General features: G+C 35.6%; 1 protein-coding gene across 1 annotated transcript in view; it reads right to left on the bottom strand.

Moving 5' to 3' along the window:
* Positions 1-21,868, bottom strand: part of LOC106133344 (uncharacterized) — a 140,471-nt gene extending 118,603 nt beyond the window's left edge. Inside the window, exons 1-2 of the mRNA XM_060950027.1 lie at positions 21,767-21,868; positions 3,378-3,439 (exon numbers count right to left, since the gene is read on the bottom strand). The gene's annotated coding sequence lies outside the window, so the exon portion shown is untranslated. The remainder of the gene's footprint in view (positions 1-3,377; positions 3,440-21,766) is intronic.
* Between the last annotated feature and the right edge of the window lie 912 nt (positions 21,869-22,780).

The raw sequence follows: 22,780 nt of genomic DNA, 5'->3' as shown, positions 1-22,780 counted from the left end.
CCTCAATTATTTTGAATGGATCTGATAGATATGTTTCGTAATGAAACAATGGCCCTTTTAAGAAGCATTTCGTTTTAATCTTGTTGTTGATCATAAAATGCTTTAAATAGATCATCATCATTATATATAATTACGTCTATAACCCTTGCGGGTTAGACAGATCCAACATTCATCACAAGACTGAAAAGTCACGTTCAGCTTTTTGGCGTAATGATAGAATTGAGACTTAAATAGTGACAGGTTGCTAGCCCATCGCCCAAATGAGGAATCCCAAGTAAATAATCCTATTACTTAGTCGATTTTTACGACATCCACGGGAAAGAAATGGAGTGGCCCTATTCTTTTTCTACTTGTTTAAAAAAAATTAAAACTTATGACCATTTTGAACGCAATTTTAAATGACTACAGAGATGAGCAATTCAATCCATTTCTCAGTCATCAATAGAAATGAAACATCTAAACCAAGCCACATGTCTAAAAATTCTATCAAACAATTCGCAATCTTAAAGCAATCTGAGGAATTTCTCAAAGATCAGATAAAAACAGATCAAGAAGTAAGAATGAAGTAGGATTCATTGACAATGATGGCGGCGCAGAAATACATATAATAAAATATTTTCAAATTAAGAACCTCGTCCTTTTTTCAAGTCGGTTAAAATAGAGAAGTAAAGTACCGTGTGGTTCCTGTTTCCCAGCACACTAAAGAATAGGACCACTCCATATCCTTTCCATGGATGTCGTAAAGGGCGACTAAGGTAAAGGCGGAGAAGGATAATAAAGTTGGGATTCTTTTAAGCGATGGGCTAACGACCTGCCACTGACCGTCGCTTGAATCACAATTCCATCATTATGCAATACAGCGAAACAAACGTGGCCTTCGGTCATTTTGAAACTGTTGGCTCTGTCTAGCCCGTGAGGAATAAGACGTAATCGTATCTATGACTGTATGTATCACATAAAAACAGATGAAGAACCAGCATTCAGTGACAATAATGACGGCTTTGAAATAGTAAAGTTTCGTGGGAATAGTCATGGTATGCGATATGTAGTTGAGCTAAATGATTACGACAATCATATGGACATCAAGTTCATCCTGCTCTGGAATGCGATAGCTGAGATGGGAATGAAAATTGTAATAGCAATATGGTTGTAATTTTAAATCTCAAAAAAATCTGATTTCATATTTTCTGAACGAAAGAAATAAACATAAACTAAAGATTACTTCCAGCAGTTATAAGGTTTCTGTTCAAATTTAAAAAAAAAGAAATTCCATGGATGTATTCCAAAATTAATTGCAGAAAAAAAATGTTTATTGACACTCTTTTTCAAAAGTCAGTCGACTCAAACAATACTTAAGTTGCTCTAATTTAACTATGATTTTTATATAGCTAAATTTAACTAGGATATCACTGTAAGTATTGCCTCCTATTGATTGTAAATAAGAGCGTAGTGAGCAAAAACAACTTTCAAAGGATTAGGTTCGAATCAAAAAATATATTTTTCTCATTTCTAACCTAACCCAAGATCGGGTTTTGATTTCGAGTTAAGCTAATAATAATTCCATAATATAAGCAACTCTCATATTATAAGCAAGTAAATTATCATCAGCAAATCACTTATAGACTTGTATAATCACGAAAAATGCCAATGATCCCACCAATGATGCCACTAGACCGGCATCTGTGTCGGATGGCGGTTTCCCGCGATTATCATGCGCAAGCGCCGCTAACGACCGGCTCCCGGCGGGCCGGAACCAGACGGATTCCTAGTGTTCCAGAGCCTTCAAATGAGGGCCAATTGATCTGTTATGTGTCATATAGTCTTGATCGATTTGAAAAGTCATCCTATTTATAGTACATACATATGGTCACGTCTATATCCCTTGCGGGGTAGACACAGCTCATATGTATGTACATGTGTATGAAAATATGGAATTTATAGTAAATTGTTAATTATTTCAAAAAAGGTTAATCTAAAAAAAAAGTTTTCGCTTCGCACCAGTAGCATAAATATATACTCGTATAAACCTACCTCTTGAATCACTATCTGTTAAAAAAAATTTCATCCATGGTTTAAAGATCTAAGCATCCATACAAACATACATAAGAGCATATATTATATACCTACTTATATACATTTATATTTCAATTAGGTAGGTACTCATGCCTGACAGGGTAAATAAAGCCAATAGTCGTAACATTTGAAGCCCTTATTAAGGTAAAGGAAAGAAGGAATTTAGTGCTACAGATAGTGCCGGATTGCTAGTTATCTAAATGCCCAAATAATCCCAAATCTACGGCTGTAACCTCAAAAGCCTATCTCAATTAATAAATATAATAATGAACATCGAAAGTATTAATTTCCCATAATATATCATTCAATAAATAGGATCTAAAAGATAAAATCTAACAAGTAGTGAGAAAAAAATTATAATTAGAAAAAGTTATAATAGATAGAAAGGCGCTGATTATATACCAATAAAGGCCGGCCCACAGCGCACGAGCGGCGTACAGGTGTCGTGTGAATCGCATAGTGTGGGGAGGCCGTAGGAAGAAAGCACATCTACTAATTCGGTAAAGAATAGAATAGGCTATTGATTAGGTAAAGGTGATACTTACTCAAATAAAAGACGCAATAAATATGGTGCTGTGTTGTTCCCGGCACAAATACAAAAAACGAATAGGACCACTCCATCTCTTTCCCATGGATGTCGTAAAAGACGACTAAGGGATAGGCTTACAAACTTGGGATTCTTTCTTAGGCGATGGGCTAGCAACCTGTCACTATTTGAATCTCAATTCTATTATTAAGCCAAATAGCTGAACGTGGCCATTCAGTCTTTTCAAGACCGTTGGCTCTGTCTACCCCGCAAGGGATATAGACGTGACTATATGTATGTATGTATGTAAATATGGAATTAGTATCAAAAAAAACTTAGAGCATTTATAATCCTTTTGAGCAGTTGTCCTAAGTTTAATTGAATAAAAATTCTGAAGCATAATCTTTTCTTTTCTATTCACTAAGAATCAAGTAACAATGACAGAGTTTGAGCAGTTTAACAAGAAAGCACAAGGTCATCTCTACTTAGCAAAGTCATTAGGAACGATATTTTAGACAATGAAATAAGTAACTCTATATCTTTAAAAGCTTTATCTGCATTACTAGGTTTTGTGCATTGAACTAAAAGGCATATCGAAGTGTGCTACTGCACACCTAATATTTCGTGAATAAGAGTCTTTAAAAGGCACCAATGTCTTAGTAACTGCTGATGATAATATAATTTTTAAGCCAAAGCAAAAAAAGGTATTAAGGAGGTCTAAGGTCAAATAAATGCCCCTAAAAACTCTTTTATACCTAAAAATAAAACTAGAACAAACCTGAATTTAAGTTTCTCCAATCTCAGAAGATAAAAGCAGCTGTTGTTGACTTGGAAAAAAACCTGGAACAAAACAAAATGTATTTAACATTTCAACAAACACATCAACTCACCGCGTAATGACAACACTAAGATGATATTATTACGATAACCGACCTGCCTAGGGTTGTAATGACACCTTAAGCTACAGTTCCATGGCGTCACCACAACGTTAAATCATTTTCAAAAAGTGTTTTTTAATACATACATATAGTCACGTCTTTATCCCTTACGGGGTAGGCAGTGCTAACAGTCTTGAGAATAACAGTAGCAAGAATTTTTAACGAAAGTAAAAAATACGATAGACTTTTAAACTTGGGATTCTTCTTTTGGACGACAGGCTAGCAAGTTGTCACTATTTGAGTCTCAATTCTATCATTAAGCTAAAAAACTGAACTTTGCCTATAAGTCTCTTCAAGACTGGCTCTGTCTAGGGATATAGACGTGATAATATGTATGTATGTTAACATGACAACTGTGGAATCGTGCTTTAAATGTGCCCATTTTGATATTTTTCACTTTGTCGGCGGCGAAATAGGCCGACATTCCTAACATTAGCTGCGGTTGCATCTTTACGCTGATGCACCGAAATGGGAGATTATATCTCTGTGTACTGTCTAAATTACTGTTTTTATGCATTTACTAGCTGAGACTGCAGTGTGAACCGTGAATATTGATTTTGTTCTCCTTCAAAAATTTTTCAGGAAACACTCACGTAACATAACATAAAATAACGCCTTTTTCTCGGAGGGATAGGCAGAGACTACATCGTTCCACTTGCCACGATCTCTGCATACTTCCTTCGTTTCGTCCACATTGATAACTCGCTTCAATGTTTTTAATTAACTCTGTTTCTGTTATCGGTAATTTAAAGACTTACAAAACAATACGATATGTAATATACACAAGTCAATGCCTTTCTTTACATTTTCATTTCGTGGTCCTACTGGAAGAAACTTCTTTACAGTAAGCAGTGCCCTAGTATAAAGTTAATTCTAAGTCTTAGTTCTATTTGACTTTTTTCTTGATGAACGTAAATATATAAATAAAATATACTTATTTTGAGGTGGAAGATGCTAACTTAGATGCCGTCACGCTTACTATATGATAATTGTATAGTTGACGTTGTTGAAGAAAATGCTGCAGTGCAGTTTGTTACCGCTTCTTCTGCACTGACGCCTTGGAAGCGGCAGTAAACTTAGTTTTAAGTAATTTATTTGACGTCAACCAATGTTGTGAAACCAAACGTTTTGACAATTATTAAGCGATATGAAATATCCCATAATAATGAATAAAAATTTTGAATTTTATAAAGTTGAGGTTAAACACATTCAAGTTTTTAATTATTTAAAAAAACCCCCGGGAGGGGTAATAAGATAAAGGGTATTTTTTTACCGCTAGTAAAAATTGCAGCTATTGAGGTCAAGTAATATAGACTTTTTATTATAAAGATAATTGTCTTTTATTTTCTTTTTTAGCCAGCAAAAAGACAATAGAATTACTATTGTTTCCAACTGAACGTAATCAAACAAATATACACATAACACTTTCACCTTGCTCTTTAAGTACTTATATGTGAAATGGCCATTTATCATTAATTCTATCTTCGATTGCGCAAGCTGCGCGCTGTCATCCGATCTAACACTCATTGATTTTCATCTCCAAGGGAGTTTAAAATTTATTTACTAAGAAATAAGATCTGAAATTGGCTAGAAGCTCTTTATGAACCGCCACTCATTCTAAATTTATGGTCTATTTGTAATTATTGTTACTATCTTAGGCAATGGAAGGAGTCTGGCAAGGATTTTCATTATACATATATTTGAAGAATATTATGTGCAGTTCACATTTTGTTAATACCATTTTTATTATTATCTAACCTTAAACTTGTCATCAAATATCATACAACAGCTTCGCCCGCGACTTCGTCCGCGTGGAATAGTTATTTTGGGCATCATTGAAGTCCTCTAGGATGAACAATTTTCCCCGTTTTTTTACATATTCCATTATTTCTTTGCTACTTATAGTTGCAGCGTGATTTTATATAGCCTAAAGCCTTCCTTGATAAATGGTCTACTCAACGCAAAAAGAATTTTTTAATTCGCACCAGTAGTTCCTGAGATTAGCACGTTCAAACAAACAAAGCAAAATTATCTCTAGTTAATTTGCTGCGGGTAGTGAGAGACTCAACTACTCGCCTATTCTACTCGACCATTGTAAATAAATATAATACGGCCAGTGTTGAGCAAGTACGATAGAAAGTGACCAACCTGTCTTCAGCTAGTAATCCTGTAACCTTATTGATTGTTGAGTGTAAACGATCAATTAAAGGCAAGTGTTTTATTAATCTTATTAAAATTTTGTTTCAATAAAATTGAACATACATACATACATAAAATCACGTTTTTTCCCCGAGGGCTAGGTAGGCAGAGACTACATCTTTCCATTTGCCTTATTGATCTCTGCATACTTCCTTCGCTTCATCCACATTCATAACTCTCTTCATGCAAGCTCGGCGGTTTCGGGAATAAATAAATTGTCCCGTATATAATGTTATTGTATGAACATGGAAGAATGTGGAAATCCCAATTTCATCATTTTTCATCATCATGCAGCCGAACGTAGCCTTTCAATCTTTCGAGACTTTCGGCTCTGTCTACCCCGTAAGGCATAAAAATGTGATTATATGTATTGAAATTATGTGCATAAAATATTTATGTGTCGATAACTTCGGGCGTTCAGTTTGATTACGAAATAAGATGGTGCTTTTATCCTTTTTAATTTTATTTGCCAATTCAGGATCCCACGCAAAGTCAACGACATTGACTAGTATGGAATTTGGAGTTGAAAAGTCAACTTAGTCAACTGCTTTTTAAAGCGATCACATTAGTGTTCATGATTATTTTGTTTATTTACCTAAGTTATATAAAATTAACAAGAATGTTGTTATAACTTGGGATTCTTCTCTTAGGCGACAGACTAGCAACCTGTCACTATTTGAATCTCAATTCTATCATTAAGCCAAACAGCTAAACGTGGCCTATCAGTCTTTTCAAGACTGTGGTCTACCCCGCAAGGGATATAGACGTGATTATATGTATGTAGGTGCATGTATGTTTTTATAACTTAAGTAAATAAATAGGTTTGCATAACGCCCTCTCGTTAAAAAAAAATATGTTAATTGCGAGTATTTTTATATTACCTCAGGTATGATACGGAGTTTAATAGGCGGAAGGTCAGGTAATGTAATGACTAATTATTTTCTGACCACCGTGACCTTCTTAATAGTGGAACCAGTCTAGGTCTTGATTACATTCAGTCACTTACGTTTCTTCAAGACGTTTTCTCTCCTCGGAAATTGTATGTAATATGTTAAGTAATCATGTTATAACTTAACCTGTTTCACGTATGAGTCAGTCATGAATCAATCAGTTTATTTTTATTGCAAGAGAAAGTGATGGCATCATATAAATATTGTTGATAGAGGTTTTTATTGCTTCCTACCTTTTGTCTTGGGATTCGTAAGACGCTATCTATATTTACACACTCGTGATAAACTATCGATGTCCCGTTTCACGTCATAATAAAAAGCGAAGGCGACTAAGGGATGGGCTTACAAACTTGGGATTATGTTTTAGGCGATGAGCTAGCAACCTGTCACTATTTGAATCTCAATTCTATCATTAAGCCAAATAGCTGAACGTGGCCTATCAGTCTTTTCAAGACTGTTGGCTCTGTCTACCCCGCAAGGGATATAGACGTGACCATATTTATATATGTATATAATAACCACGTCTTTGCCAATCCAATCAAAGTTACTTATTCATTGGTCCCAGTGAAATCGTACCCAAATAATTTAATGAGGGGTCCTACTAAGATATCCACTTTAACTACTCAACCACCGGCACCGGCACTCCGTAACCAATAATTCACTTGTAATTTACCGCGACCTCCCACCTCCTGACATTGACAATGCAGACAATACTCTCTTTGAAACGAAAATCTCACGGATTGAACCTGAATCCTTGGGCCAGTCAATCACCATTAAAACAAACAAGTTACGAAAATAATCGAGAAGGCAATTGTTCGGGAAACCGCGGCAAGGTGACGCCGCCGTGGGAGAATTGGGTGGTGGTGTGTGGTCCAAGTTATAAGAGGCAGGTTGGTAGCCCGTGGGATCCTATGACGCCCTCAAAATGGCGAGAAGGGTACATCGGAGGGTTATAGTGGCACTGAAAAATCATTAATGATTATTTTTTAAATAAAAGTTTCTTTGATAACTTCCACTTGCCATAATCTCTGCATACTTCCTTCGCATCATAAATATATAGGGAAATTACTTTACCAAAATAAAAAAAAAACCAATAATCTTTAATAAAAGTAGAGCGTAAAAACGGAAATTTTGAGAGTAGGTATATAGGCATTAAGTCCGCCTTTTGTCCATTTTTGTTTTGTGCAATAGTGTTTTAAGTCAAATAAAAAAAAATTGTGCATGAAAAAAAATCAGGAGGTAGGTACTCACGATAGTATGTCTGTCAAAGTACAAATACAAGACCAAAGGAATTTTGCGGGCGAAATTTCGTGTGTTTTAAACAAAGCTCAAAATCAAAATGCTTTCAACTTGGACCATCGCACAAAAAGCTGCACCTTACGCAAGCGCCGGCGCACCCGCACGCTATACCGCTTCGGACAACTGGAGGAATTCGCAATCAAAACTACTAAGCCAATGGTATTAGAGGTAGACAGATATTACTCTTTATTGCACACTAGCTGTGCCCGCGACTTCGTTAGCGTGGAATAGTAATTTTTGGCATCATTGAAACCTTCAAGGGAAAAAAAATATCCCGTTTTTCTCACATTTTCCATCATTTCCCATAATGGAAAATTTCTACCCCGCAAGGGATATAAACGTGACCATATGTATGTATGTATACCTATATAGCCTTAAGCCTTCCTCGATAAATGGTCTATTCAACACAAAAAGAATTTTTCAATTTGAACCAGTAGTTCCTGAGATTAGCGTGTTCAAACAAACAAACAAACTCTTCAGCTTTATAATATTAGTATAGATATAGTAAAATCGAATACACTTATAGGAAGTTGCACACAATCTAAACACCGTAATTACTCCACTTACATCTATTTATCAACAACACAGCATTTAGAGCAAAATTTTCACACAAACTAACCTCAAAAAAGATCCCTCATTAAGCTTTTCTATTAAGCTTTCTCCTGACGTAACTCAAAATGACTTAATTATTCGGACAATGAGGCTGGGAAGTTCACAGGCATTCGGACTTGTATGGGACAATCAAATGTGTGTAAACTACTGTTATGCAAGTGTTTTATGTCAATAATGTCGTATCTATTTTACAATGGCTGTCAAAATGATATAAAAATGCGCAGATGTACAATCTACACAAAATTATATCTATACTAATATTATATTGTAAAGCTGGAGAGTTTGTCTGTTTGTTTGTTTAAACGCGCTAATCGCAGGAGCTACTGGTTCGAATTGAAAAAAATCTTTTTGCGTTGAATAGACAATTTATCGAGGAAGGCTTTAGGCTATATAACATCACGCTGCAACAATTAGGAGCGAAGAAATAATGGAAAATGTGAAAAAAACGGGGAAAATTATTCATACTTCAGGGCTTCAATGATGCCCAAAATAACTATTCCACGCGGACGATGTCGCGGGCACAGCTAGTTACCTATATGTCTTGTGGAAATCAAATATAAATAGTACTTTTTTCTTGCAATGTAATATTTTGGGCTGTAATTATTATCAAGAGTCTGTGAGGCGTGTGCTCTTTTTTTAGGCCTAAATATTTGAAGTTCTAACCCTGGTCTGGTCACGATGAAAAACAAACATTTTCTGATTGACCTGAGTCTTGGAATGATTATGTATGTAAGATTTTACTTATATGTTATACTATCGTTAAGTAAGCAACCAACCCATAACACATGTCTTGAACTTAATTTGGAGTTGGAAAAAAAGGGACAAATTTTTTTTTTCAAAATGATAATCGGTATAATAATGAATAAATTCTCCAACGATTGGTCATTGATCTGCTGTCCACTGTACATCACCGCGGCTGCTCTAATAACCGATTACGGTACTGAGTTGATTAGACAATTACGTCAGCTTAGTTTGATTTGGGAGAACTCCAGTTAAAGGTACGGCATTCGATGCCTTTTTCACATAGAAAAAACTCATTTAGATAGAAAGGGAATATATATATATCCTACTAATATTATAAATACGAAAGTTTGTGAGTACGTCAGTATGGATGTTTGTTACTCTTTCACACAAATACTACTGAACCGATTACGATGAAATTTGGTATGTACGTACATAGGTAGCTGAAGACCCAGAATAACATATAGACTTTTTATCCCGGAGTTCCCGCGGGATTGAAAGGGTTTCCATACGGTCGAAGTCGCGGGCGGCCTTTAGTATATATATAATCTCGCACGTCTGTATCCCTTGCGGGGTAGACAGAGTCAACAGTCTTGTTAATACTGATAGGCCACGTTCAAAATCGGATATATACGTGATGATATGTATGTATGTATGTATACCGATTTTTCTGACGTTTCGACCGGGTTGCAACGACCGTGGTCACAGGTTGACTCATTTGTGATTGATGTATCCATACATTAATAATCGTGCAATGAGAAAGTCATATTTATTGCAACCTTAAGTTAATTATGTTTCCCTTGATGGAGTTTTCTGCGCGAGATGAGCAGCAGATGGTTCACACAATGTGTTTCTTTGCTATTAGACCAGCATGTAGCACAAGTGTTTGTTTAATTTTTAATATTAGATCCAGACTACGTAGGGTTTTGGAAACAAATTAAGCCTCCATCAGTCTCTAAAATTGCATTTAAAATACAAACATACATACATACGTATGATCACGTCTATATCCCTAGCGAGGTAAATAGAGCCAACAGACTTGAAAATACTGAAAGACCACGTTCAGCTATTTGGCTTAGTGATAGAATTGAGATTCAAATAGTGACAGGTTGCTAGCCCTAAAGGAGGAATCCCAAGTTTATAAGCCTATCCCTTAGTCGCCTATTACGACATCGGTGGGAAAGAAATGGAGTGGTCCTATTCTTATTTGTAATGATAACCATTTAAAAATACAATTGAAAAATTAAAAAGCATAAAAATGGGTGTAACTTAGACTACCGCTAGGAGGAAGATGACCTTACAAACCATAAAAATAAGTATTCATAATTGTTATAACACCACAATTTGCATAATCAAAGGGAATAATGTGCATAATAAGCATAGCACATTTTGCAGTGAAAACTGAACGTGATGTAAAACACTTTGCAATTAATGATATCGTCAAAAAATGCGGTATAACTGTAATAATATATTATTGCAAACACAAGTAAACATGTATGTATGTTTTTAAACCGTTTCCGTGTGTTAGTGTGTAATCATAGTTGCGCAGAGCACTATTTAATGCTTTCGTATTTTTAATTAACATAAAATTATGTATCGCGCAAATTTTTTATACATAAGTTAATAGTATAGTGTACATTTTACACGTACTGACGATGAGCATGGAAGGCTGACTTCTTGTTCATTAATTAATGCTCTTTCTGAAATGATTAGGAGAGCTCCTAGTCGCTCTGCGTTCAAACATGCTGTGAATGAGTTCTTCCTTCGGCAGATCAATAACGGGTCATCCTAATTTTATATTTTATGTATGTATGTATACATGTAATTATGTATTTATGCATTTTTTTGTAATGTATATATTTTTCAGTATGCATGTGCACTTTATCGCACCACCAACTTAAAGTTTTTTTCTGTTTGGTCAGCTGATTGACTGGTAGAGAATGCTATACGGCATTAAGTCGGCCTTTTGTACATTTTTGTTTTGCGCAATAAAGTTTTAAATAAATAAATGTTTAGGGATACATAGTCTACAGAGTAATCTTTTAATTTCGACATATCGGACCGTCCATATTTCTTCCAATAGTGTGTATGAAAAATATCTACTGGTATCACATATAAGTAAACATGGATTTGAACATTATTAAATTTAAATAAAGATCACATCTACATCAAGTTCGTCAAATAACCTACTTTATGGTTTGAAACAACTCCCGATTTTCTTAATAAAATTAATTTATTTGTTTCACCTATGTATCAATATCATTTAAAATTTCAAGGAACGTTTCAAACAGAGCTTAAAAACACATACACATCACCTCTTCATCATTAACGAGTAAGACAAATCCACTAACAAGAATTCAATGCCACCAACCCAGGTCGAATCACCTGACTTTACCGAGAGTGAGCCGAGACGTCGGCCTCGATCGCCTCGGACTGCGATGCGAACTGTGCGAACAATAACGGCACTGGATCTATCATTTATTCTGCGTTGTTTTGATGTGTCAACGACCGGGGAAGACAGTATGGATTCTCTCTCTCTCTTTCTCTGATGAACACTAGAATATAACAATAGAACATTAAGTGTATCAGTGCCGAATCCCGGAATTTTTGAGGTACAGATGTACGTTCCATACTAACCCAACACCCCAACTTTAGGTAAATATGCATCCGATCTCTGCTGATGAGGTTTCAAATTTAGGGGTCCACTAGGTTCAAAATATTAACGGAAATTGAGATCTTTTATTTGCTTTATTTAATTAAAAAGAGTCTTAATCTTTAGAGTCTTAATCGAGTTCGAATGGATACAGGAATAAATGCATACTGCAGTGTATTTTGTTCCGCCGCTTTTTCTACACATGCGCTTTGGAAGCGGTAGTACTTAGTAATAATTAGATTTAAGTGATGTGACGTCAATTAGTGATACCTTGTATCCAATTTTGAAAATAAATCTATTCTTTTCTAATTAGGATTATGCTAAAGAAGTATGCAGGGATTATGCCAAGTAGAAAGATGTATGTCTGTCTGTCTACTACTTTTGAAAAAAATATCCTGATGTATCTAATTTCTTTAATGAGTTTGGTTAAATCTCCACTTGTGTGTGGTGTCATTACTGTATCGAGTGCAACCATTCCTTCGATTTTCACTACTTTCTTAATAATGACTCGCTTAATGACGTCGGATCGCGGTTTAGACGTTTCACCGTCATATACGTTGACACAGTGACAAACAACCGTGACTGACATTGTTTTATTATTAGATTTATACGTTTTATGAAAGTTATAGCGACCAGATGTCTACGGACTGTAGGTATGGTTGCTTGCTTTTACATATAAATTATGAGCTTATCCCTTTTATATACATATATATATATATATAATCGTATCATTAATTCTTACGGGTAGACAGAGCCGACAGTAACAAAAATCAAAGGTCACTTTCAGTTTGATGGCTCAGAGTGCGTGTCTGAAAAATAACAAACAATTAATATAGAATCAATAGTTTAAGATAGAAATGATGCAGCTGCTGCCTACCCCTCTGGGAAAGAGGCAAGGCTTTATGTATGTTTCCATGTACAATTTGGGTAGTCTAAGGAGTGCCTAAAAATTTAAGCAAATGCCTAAAGGGTTATTTGTTTGTTTACGAAAATTGCGAGGGGACGGAAAATAATGGGATCTTCACTAAAACATTTGGAATGAGGTGAACCGGGATATACAGGTAAAGACAAAAAGCAAATGGCGACCAATCTGGGCCGCGTCACGCCCGGATAGCTGGACATGCGCAAGCGCCAGTGGCAGAACATGTAACTGTTGACTTTCACTCGAATCAATCACCCCACGGGGGTCCTCGCACGGATCACTCATTATGTAATTTATTTAATAGTTGTAACACTAGTCTTAATTAATCTTTAAACATCAACTTAACACGACCACTTTTACGAGTTGCAAACATCGAAAAAATGTGGCAAGTACGATTTGTTCTCATATGTTCTGGGTTCCATACATACATACATAAAATCACGCCTTTTTCACGAAGGGATAGGCAGAGACCACATCTTTCCACTTGCCACGATCTCTGCATACTTCTTTCGCTTCATCCACATTCATAACTACGTATGGATTCCGTACTTATAAATTTATGATCTAAAGAATATATTTATCTGAAAATGGCTCGATTAAAAGTTAAAAATACATACACAAAAACTTTACCTGTAAAGGTTGCAGGGTCAGATAGGAGTATCTTTGTGTTAAAACCCTGACTCACCCAATCCAGGATCCATGGTCAAAGGCGTACCTCGGGCTCCTCTCCACACTGCCCAAAGTATAAGTATCTGTATTTATAAATACTACAGGTATATAGCCGTGTGGTTTCCGGCACCAATAGCAAAAAATTAATAGGACCACTCCATCTCTTTCCCATGGATGTCGTAAAAGGCGACTAAGGGATATGCTATTGTGATTCTTCTTTTAGGCGATGGGCTAGCAACCTGTCACTATTTAAATCTCAATTCTTCTTAGAGCCAAACAGCTGAACGTGGCCTATCAGTCTTTTCAAGACTGTTGGCTCTGTCTACCCCAAAAGGGATATAGACGTGACCATATGTATGTATGTACAGGTATTAAACGTGCACGTAACGTACCTTTATTTTATCTCGGACGTTTGGAATCATGTTACAATGATCCGCGGTCACCGAGCGGCTGAAAACCAGCGGGTTATTACTCCATCTGCAGGGCAGAATTTTCTTTTAACATGCCAACAGTCTCTCTACCTAAAACTCTGTCTACCTCGCAAGGGATATAAACGTGACTCTATGTATGTATGTAAAAGTCATTGGTGCATAGGTCCCGACAGTTCGACTATCAATACCTACTTACTTATAACAAACATTTTATTTCCGTGGTTTCTCGCGAAAACTGTGGCAGGAAGTTCATGCAAGCGTTATCAAGATGGTGCTTATAATATTGAGAAACCAACTAGGTAATTAATATAAGGCGAAATTCCGTAACAAAAAGTTGAGAAACACATGTAGGTCAGTGACCATTTTGCTGATAATGCACGATAAACGCAAAATTGACTGACTCATCGCGAAATAAGTGATACCTACGAAGCTTAAGTAAATGAAATAGTAGAAGTAAATGAATATTGTATTCATACTTTATACATTAATACTCGTATCTTTAATAGGAAGAGATCCCATTTAGGGATAAGTTGCATTTGCAACAACCTTTATACTGTAATACTGTTTTATATTTGTAATGTACTCCTTTAGCGAACAATTAAGCATTTACTTACTGATCTGAAACCTTGAAGATTGAATTCTTATCAACGCGTAGCCCAAACCGTTGGGTCTAGGGATTTGAAATTATTTAAAAAGAGGAATTCCCGCAAATGGAATGTATAAAAATTGTAGATTGTATAGTATGTCTAATTTCCCGCGGGAACAGGAATTTATCAATTTTTTTGTTATACGCAGGCGTTGTGAGGTCTATTCTCGTATAAGAGGAATCCAAAGTTAATAAACCTTTTGATTGACTTAAACACAACAAATTTATACACGTTTATACAACACTTTTTGGTTGACTGGAAGAAATCCCTATGGGGATAAGTCCGCCATTGTACATATTCTTCTAAATCCAATAACTGCTTTGTAATTTGTTATATTTATTTTTATGTGCAATAAAGAGTTTATAAACAAACAAACAAACTTTTCCTGAATCGGGGGTTAAAAATACAAGGTTCTTACATAAACTTCTGCGAGGCATATGATCCAGAAAAAAATATTGCATCACCATGGAAAGCATCGCAGTACAATTATTGGGTGACTAGCTAACTTTAACCTGCAACTTCGGCCGCACGATTTAACGCTACCTACACGCGCGAATTTTGAGCCACCTACAAAATAACATACATACATACATATAGTCACGTCTATATCCCTTACGGGGTAGACAGAGCCAATAGTCCCGAAAAGACTGAACGGCCACGTTCAGCTACTCGGCTTAATGATGGTATTGAGATCCAAATAGTGACAGGTTGCTAGCGCATCGCCTAAAAAAAGGATCGCAATTTTATAAGCCTATCCCTTAGTCGCCTTTTACGACATCCATGGGATAGAGATGGAATGGTCCTATTCTTTTCTGTATTGGTGCCGGGAACCACACGGCACAAAATAATACTGGTTTTTTGCAAATCCCACGGTTACTATATTTTTCACCGGGTAGGAAAGTACCCTATGTCCTTTTCCAGACTCTTAATCACTATCACTACAAAGTAGCTTCCCGCGTCTGTATGTTTGTAGGCTTAGATCTTTAAAACTATATGAAGAATTTTGATGCAGTTGTTTTAATAGATTGAGTTTTTCAATAGGAACGTTTATATGTTTTACTCTTATGGTGCAATAAAGAGTTTTCTCTATCTATCTATGAATGCTATCTTTTAACAAATAGTGTTTCAATAGGTTTATATGTATAAATGCTACCTGTGCGAAGCAGGGGCGGCCCGCTAGTTGTATACATATACGCAAAATTTCAAGAGAATTGAAACGAGGCAACAAACATACATTCGCATTTTTAATATTATTAGCGATTTTGTCGCATCGAAACTTGCGTATAATGTAGCTGATTACAGTTGTCGTATGCAGTAATAAGCAATTAGGTATATTGGGTTGCATTTACAAATAACGTAACTTGTGTATTCACCTACTTAAAGAATTTCTGTTTGAACAATGTATTCTCTCGTCCACATTCTATTCTAAGTTTGGATATTTGTGAAGTTGACGTTGTTGAAGAAAATGCTGCAGTGCAGTTTGTTACCTTCTTTCTTCAGCACTGACGCCTTGGAAGCGGCAGTAAACTTTGTTTTTAAGTAATTTATTTGACGTCAACCAATGTTGTGAAACTAAAAGTTTTGACAATTATTAAGCGATATGAAGTTTCCTATAATAATGAATGCAAATTTTGAATTTTTTTGAATTTTGTTTGTTCAGCTGGTTGACTGGTAGAGAATGCCAAACGGCCAAACTTTTGTGCATTTATGTTTTTGTGCAATAAAGTTTTGAATAAATAAATAGATCAACGTGTGTACAACTGAATTTTATGTATATGTCGTTGGTCAATTTGTTTTTAAATGTTAATCAGAATTAAAAATATCGTTTAGTGGCAATCTGACGGAGAAAAATGCATAATTGAAAATACTTTGAAACTGACAAACTTTTAATAAATAAAAACGCTGCATACTGGACATATTGGTTTAAGAAATGTCGGAATGCGGGCCCCAGGGTAGCGTAGTGACGGAGGGTACAACTGGGCACAGACCTTTAATCGCCTCCTACGTCATGGATATCGTTGGAGGCGACTAAGGCGATGGATGTGTTATACCTATAACGTAAGGATTTTGCTAAATCAATTCAAAATTAGCGATATAGACGTGACCATATGTATGTATGTAAGGGATACAGATTTGTGTATGTTGAAAGGAAGAAGGTAATTTTTTTCGTATCTCTTTGCCGAGATTAACTTAAGTTTGATTATACAGCCGCTATAACATCTCTTTATCTAGTTGCGATGTGTACACAGCTTTAATTGCTATAAAACAGAGCGTGTGACCGTGTGCGCAGGCGCAAGCGTGCGAATAGCGATGTCTTCTGCGCTTGCTTAGATAACTATATAATTGTAATAATTTGAATTTAAATATATTTTCCGATAGGGTAGGCAGAGATCATTCTATTTGCAATAGTTCTTACACTCTATTATATAATTTTATCTCAATATTATCACTAAGCCAAACAGCTGAGCGTGGCCTATCAGTCTTTTCAAGACTGGTGGCTCTGTATACCCCGCTAGGGATATAGACGTGATCATATGTTTGTATGTATGTTCTTACACATGTACTTGTTTCGCTTCATCCACATTTCTCTTCATGCAAACTCGTCGGTTTTGAGTAAACTTGACATGATCTTTCGCTGGAACGTCGACTATTTTATCAAGATACGAGCTCTGCCCGCGACTTCGTCCGCGTGGAATAGTTATTTTGGGCATCATTGAGGCCCTCAAGGATGAATAATTTTCCCCATTCTTGTCATATTTTTCATTATTTCTTTACATCTTATAGTTGCAGCGTAATGTTATACAGCCTGAAGTTTTCCTCGATAAATGGTCTATTCAACACAAAAATAATTTTTCAATTCGAACCAGTAGTTCCTGAGATTAGCGCGTTCAAACAAACAAACAAACAAACTCTTCAGCTATATAATATTAGTATAGATTAAGCTACATAACTATTTAATAGTTATGATTTAAATTCAAACAATTTTTGCATCTTTTTGTTCAATATCATATTGAATTAAGCAACCCTCTCAAAGTGGTGATCATCATGATATTGATCTACTAAATGTCGTTTAACGTTGCGACACGACGTATTGCGACTAATGGCTTTGCGACACAAACATCATTAAGCTCATTGGTAAGATTCAAGCTTTAATATTTAAGTCGTGTGAAACATTAAACTCCGCTGACAAGAGTTAGCTCTTATATTTAAGAAGAAGAATAAGTAAGTGCCGTGTGGTTCCCGGCACCAATACAAAAAAGAATAGGACCACTCCATCTCTTTCTCATGGATTTCGTAAAAGGCGACTAAGGGATAGGCTTACAAACTTGGGATTCTTTTTTAGGCGATGGGCTAGCAACCTGTCACTACCTATTTGAATGTCAATTATATCATTAAGCCAAATAGCTAAACGTGGCCTACCAGTCCTTTCAAGACTGTTGGCTCTGTCTACCCCACAAGGGATATAGACGTGACAATGTGTATGTATGTATGTGTAAGATAAATTACCTAAAGGCGTTCAAAGTCGAGGCACGCACTAGTTTTAATATTTCATTCATGACCGCTACACATTATAGTAACTGTTTTTAGTAATAGGTCCAATACAACAGTTAACCATAACATAACTGCTTTTATTACTCTTTGTTGTAGGTATTGAATGCGATAATTTGCAGCAAATCGATGTGTTCAATTCAATTGGATGAATTATGGTACTTAGTTGTGTAGTTATTGATTGAAATTCGTGTTAATTATAAACTTTATCGTTACTGTTTCAAATCCAAATTGAATGAATGTGAATGTGCCGTGTGGTTCCCGGCACCAATACAAAAAAGAATAGGACCACTCTATCTCTTTCCCATGGATAGGCTTACGAACTTGGGATTCATTTTTAGGCGATGGGTTAGCAACCTGTCACTATTTGAAACTCAATTCTATCATTAAGCCAAATAGCTGAACGCGGCCATTCAGTCTTTCCAAAGACTGTTGGCCCTGTCTACCCTGCAAGGGATATACGAATTACCAGCCACATTCAGCTGACATGGCAGGGTATATATTATGATTTATTCCTAGCTCGCAAGTTATTTATATAAAACCAGGGTCAGTGTGTCGTGAAGTCCGTTGGTGTTACGATTTAATGACAGTCATCTGAAGGCAGCCGGTACCAACGGTCACCATTAGTTAAGTGCCGATCGCCTGCACTCTGTGGTTCACCTACTTCTGTGCTCGCTTATTTCAACTCTCACTAATATAATCACGTCCACATCCCCCGCGGGGTGGACCGAGCCGACAGTCCTAAAAAGACTGATAGGCCACGTTTAGCTGGCTTAATGATAGAATTGAGATTCAAATAGTGACAGCCTTAAAGGAGAATCACAAGTTTATATGCCTATTTCTAGTCGTTATTTACGACATCCATGGGAAAGAGATGGCGTGGTGCTATTCTTTTTTCTAATGGTGCCGGGAACTACACGGTTATAAAATGTTGAACTGAATAAGTGCATCATAGAATAAATTGAATTAAGTACAGTTTTCTTTGGAGTCGCGAGGGCATTTGATACCTTAAGATTTTTGAATTTTATTTAGAGACTATATTTTTTTTATTCATTGATTTCGGTAATCGCTGCACCTATTTATTTTTATATATTGTTTATACATTTTAGTTTTTATGTATGTTTATTATAATTATTTTATTTTGTATTTTGTTTAATTATAAATATATTAATTTAGTTTAACCCCACATAAAGTTCTCTGTTAGACCCAATGGTTGACTGGTAGATAATGCATCTAGCATTAAGTCCGCTCATTGTGCTATACATTTGTATTTTGTACAATAAAGTTAAAATGAGTATGCAAAGATCGTGGCAAGTGGAAAGATGTAGTCTCTGCCTGCCCCTCTGGGAAAAAGGCGTGACTTTATGTATGTATGTAAGTTAAAATAAATAAAGTAATGTACAGAGGAGAGACTTGTGAATTTTTTGAAAATTTTATAGTACGACTTAAAGATTAACCGTTTCCTATCGAGACAAAAATAGCTAATCATGCTATCTACTATAGAATAATTTGCAAGCAAATCCGCAGGTAAAACCTATACCTCGTGACGTATATTTTCCCTCGAAAAATTTTAATATCTTATATTATATATTCTCGTGTCACAATGTTCCCGTTCCCGTTCTCCTCCGAAACGGCTTGACCGATTCTCATGTAATTTTGTTAGCATATTGAGTAGGTCTGAGAATCGGCCAACATCTTTTTTTCATACCCACAAAATGCAAAACAACGTATGCCGGGACAGCTAGTTTTATATCTAAGAAACTTCGTCTATGTTAAAAATAATCACACGTTTTCTCTCCTTAAATCGAGTGAAATTATTCAATCCGATTATCCATCGATATAAATCGTACATCATTCTGAAAGTCCGTCGAAGACAATGGACGGTTTAAGTATTACTGTAATTACATGTGCTTTGAAATCGATTTAGATAATTACAAATCGTGTAGAGTTGTCCAAGTGATATAGAGATAAAAGTCTATATATATCCCATTGTGAATTTTTTTCTTGCATCTTACTTTTTCTAAATTGATACATACATACATCCATATAGTCACGTCTATATCACTCGCCAGGTAGAGAGAGCCTATAAAACTATATATCGTTTTCATCAGTCTTGACAACCATATATAGTTTTATATTGGAATTGAGATTCAAATAGTGTATATGAATACAAGAGTAATCCCAATTTTACATATAAGCCTATCACTTAGTCGCCTTTTACGACATTCATATGAATGATATGGAATGGTTCTATTCTAAAGTGCCACAAAGAAACCACACGGCCTTTTTTTAAAACCTACCCCAAAAAGAAATAATATTATAATATTAATTAATTTTTTTTTTCAGATTTTTTTTTTCTTCTAGCATCCTAGGCATGACAAAAACTATCTTTTCTGACTAATAATTTAATGCAGATAGACACGACAACAGTTATAACCGGCGTTTAATGTTAAAAAAAATTTATAAAATAATCATAAACACCGTGTGGTTCCCGGCACTATTACAAAAAAGAATAGGACCACTCCATCTCTTTCCCATGGATGTCGTAAAAGGCGACTAAGGGATAGGCTTATAAACTTAGGATTCCTCTTTTAGGCGATGGGCTAGCAACCTGTCACTATTTGAATCTCGGTTCTATCATTAAGCCAAATAGCTGAACGTGGCCATTCAGTCTTTTCAAGACTGTTGGCTCTGTCTACCCCGCAAGGGATATAGACGTGATCATATGTATGTATGTATGTATCATAAACACGTACAGAAGCGACCGGCGAGAAATTATTGCCTACTTTCGTAATTTTTAGAAATGCCGCTGGGCGTGTTAAATTGGCCGTAATATATTAAACATTAGCCCACATAACTTCGCGATTGTATGAACAGCTGCCGGTGCAAGGTTCGAATCTGTTTGGACAAATGATTCTTTCGTAATGTGATTACTAATTTTGTGATAATTCTTAGCGTTTCAACGTTTCGTTTTGCGTGCGAGAAACTCGGTTTTATGTAAAGTTGTATCGGGAAAGTTTTCTGTTATGAAAATGAACGGTGTGCCGGGGAAAATTCTTTAGAATCGTGTACAATTCCGTTCAATGCAATGTAATAAGGTATAATTTGTTTTCAATGAATAATAATGTTATGTGTACCTATCTGTTTATTTCTTAATCTATTTTTGTTGGTTTGAGTTATTTAAAACGTTGATTTTAAATCATAAACCTTAGGTAATTATAGGTATTAATTTGTATGAATTTAAAAGTTAATACTTTTAATTATATAAAACTACAAAATAACAAGTAAGAAAAATATAGAATAAGCAACAATTTGTGAATGAAAATAAATAGAAAATCATTTCATGAAATGAAAATATTTTGAACTGAATTGCCCAAAAAAATTAGTTGTAGCTAAAATGTTGCTATAAATATATAAATTAACTTTTAAGTTTGCTTAACAACTTAGTTTAAACAAAACTAAGTAAATCCAAACGTATGATATTTTATAATGAAACTTAATAATTTATCGAAGTTGATTTATCTCCTAGAAAAATTTCAAAAAAAATATTATCTTACCTGCCAGTTATTTCCAAAAGGCACACGAACAGTCACAAGTGTCACAACACAGCACAGTCACAAACACTCGCGGAGCGCCGTGCGTCGTGCGCGCGCGCAGCCTCGATCCGTTATGCGGCGGCCGCGTCGTGGAAAGCGGTCGCGATTCCACGCAAAGATTAGTTGTGTAGAAGCGATGCGTAAGGCTTTCGAGGAGGCTTACATTTTTATGTAGTATAAAATTTGTTAACAAGTACCGTGCCATATTTGTTACCGCTTCTTCTGCACTGACGCCTTGGAAGCGGCAGTAAACTTAGTTAAGTAATTTATTTGACGTCAACCAATGTTGTGAAACCAAAAGATATGACAAGTATTAAGTGATATTGAAGTGTTCCGTAATAATGAATGAAAGTCATGAACTTTGAATTTGAAATTTGTTAAAAAAAATACCATGAGTACTTTTTTTGTATAAAATATAAAATTGTATTATATATAAAAATACCGAACCTAATTATTTTAAAACACGAACAAGATACATTATATTCTTAACTTCTAGTATACTAAAATAAGTAAATCGATTTTTTTTAAATGTCCAAAAAGGAATCTAAGCTTCTCAAAAACCGTTGATACAATTTTCAAAGGAGATATTTAGAGCTTTTTTAAAAAAGCTGTCTTGCAGTATTAATGTACATCTTTATCCTTCACAACCTTAATAGTAGTAATGTTAAATACAAATACTCACTGTGTATCGACCTCAACCTCAAGACTCCAGAATCTTTCCTAGTTAAATACCTACGCCAGTCTTCTGCGCTCCTAATCTATGGGAATCTGTACAGGTTATCAATGAAGACGGACGTTATCTCGCGCGGGGAAAGTGACCCGAGGTACTCAAGGCTCGTCGGTACCCTGTTGACATAGGTCGGAGGGCAACTGAGCTATGTACTCGTCTATACTCATCTTCAGAGCCTTCTGAAGAGGACCTTAAGAAACATAGTTAGTTCACAATCTATGTATACTAATATTATATATCTGAAG

The sequence above is a fragment of the Amyelois transitella genome, chromosome 3, assembly GCF_032362555.1.
Source record: "Amyelois transitella isolate CPQ chromosome 3, ilAmyTran1.1, whole genome shotgun sequence".
In the NCBI taxonomy this organism is placed as follows: domain Eukaryota; kingdom Metazoa; phylum Arthropoda; class Insecta; order Lepidoptera; family Pyralidae; genus Amyelois; species Amyelois transitella.
Note: the sequence above shows the minus strand (reverse complement) of the source record. Positions and strands in the feature narration are given on the sequence as shown.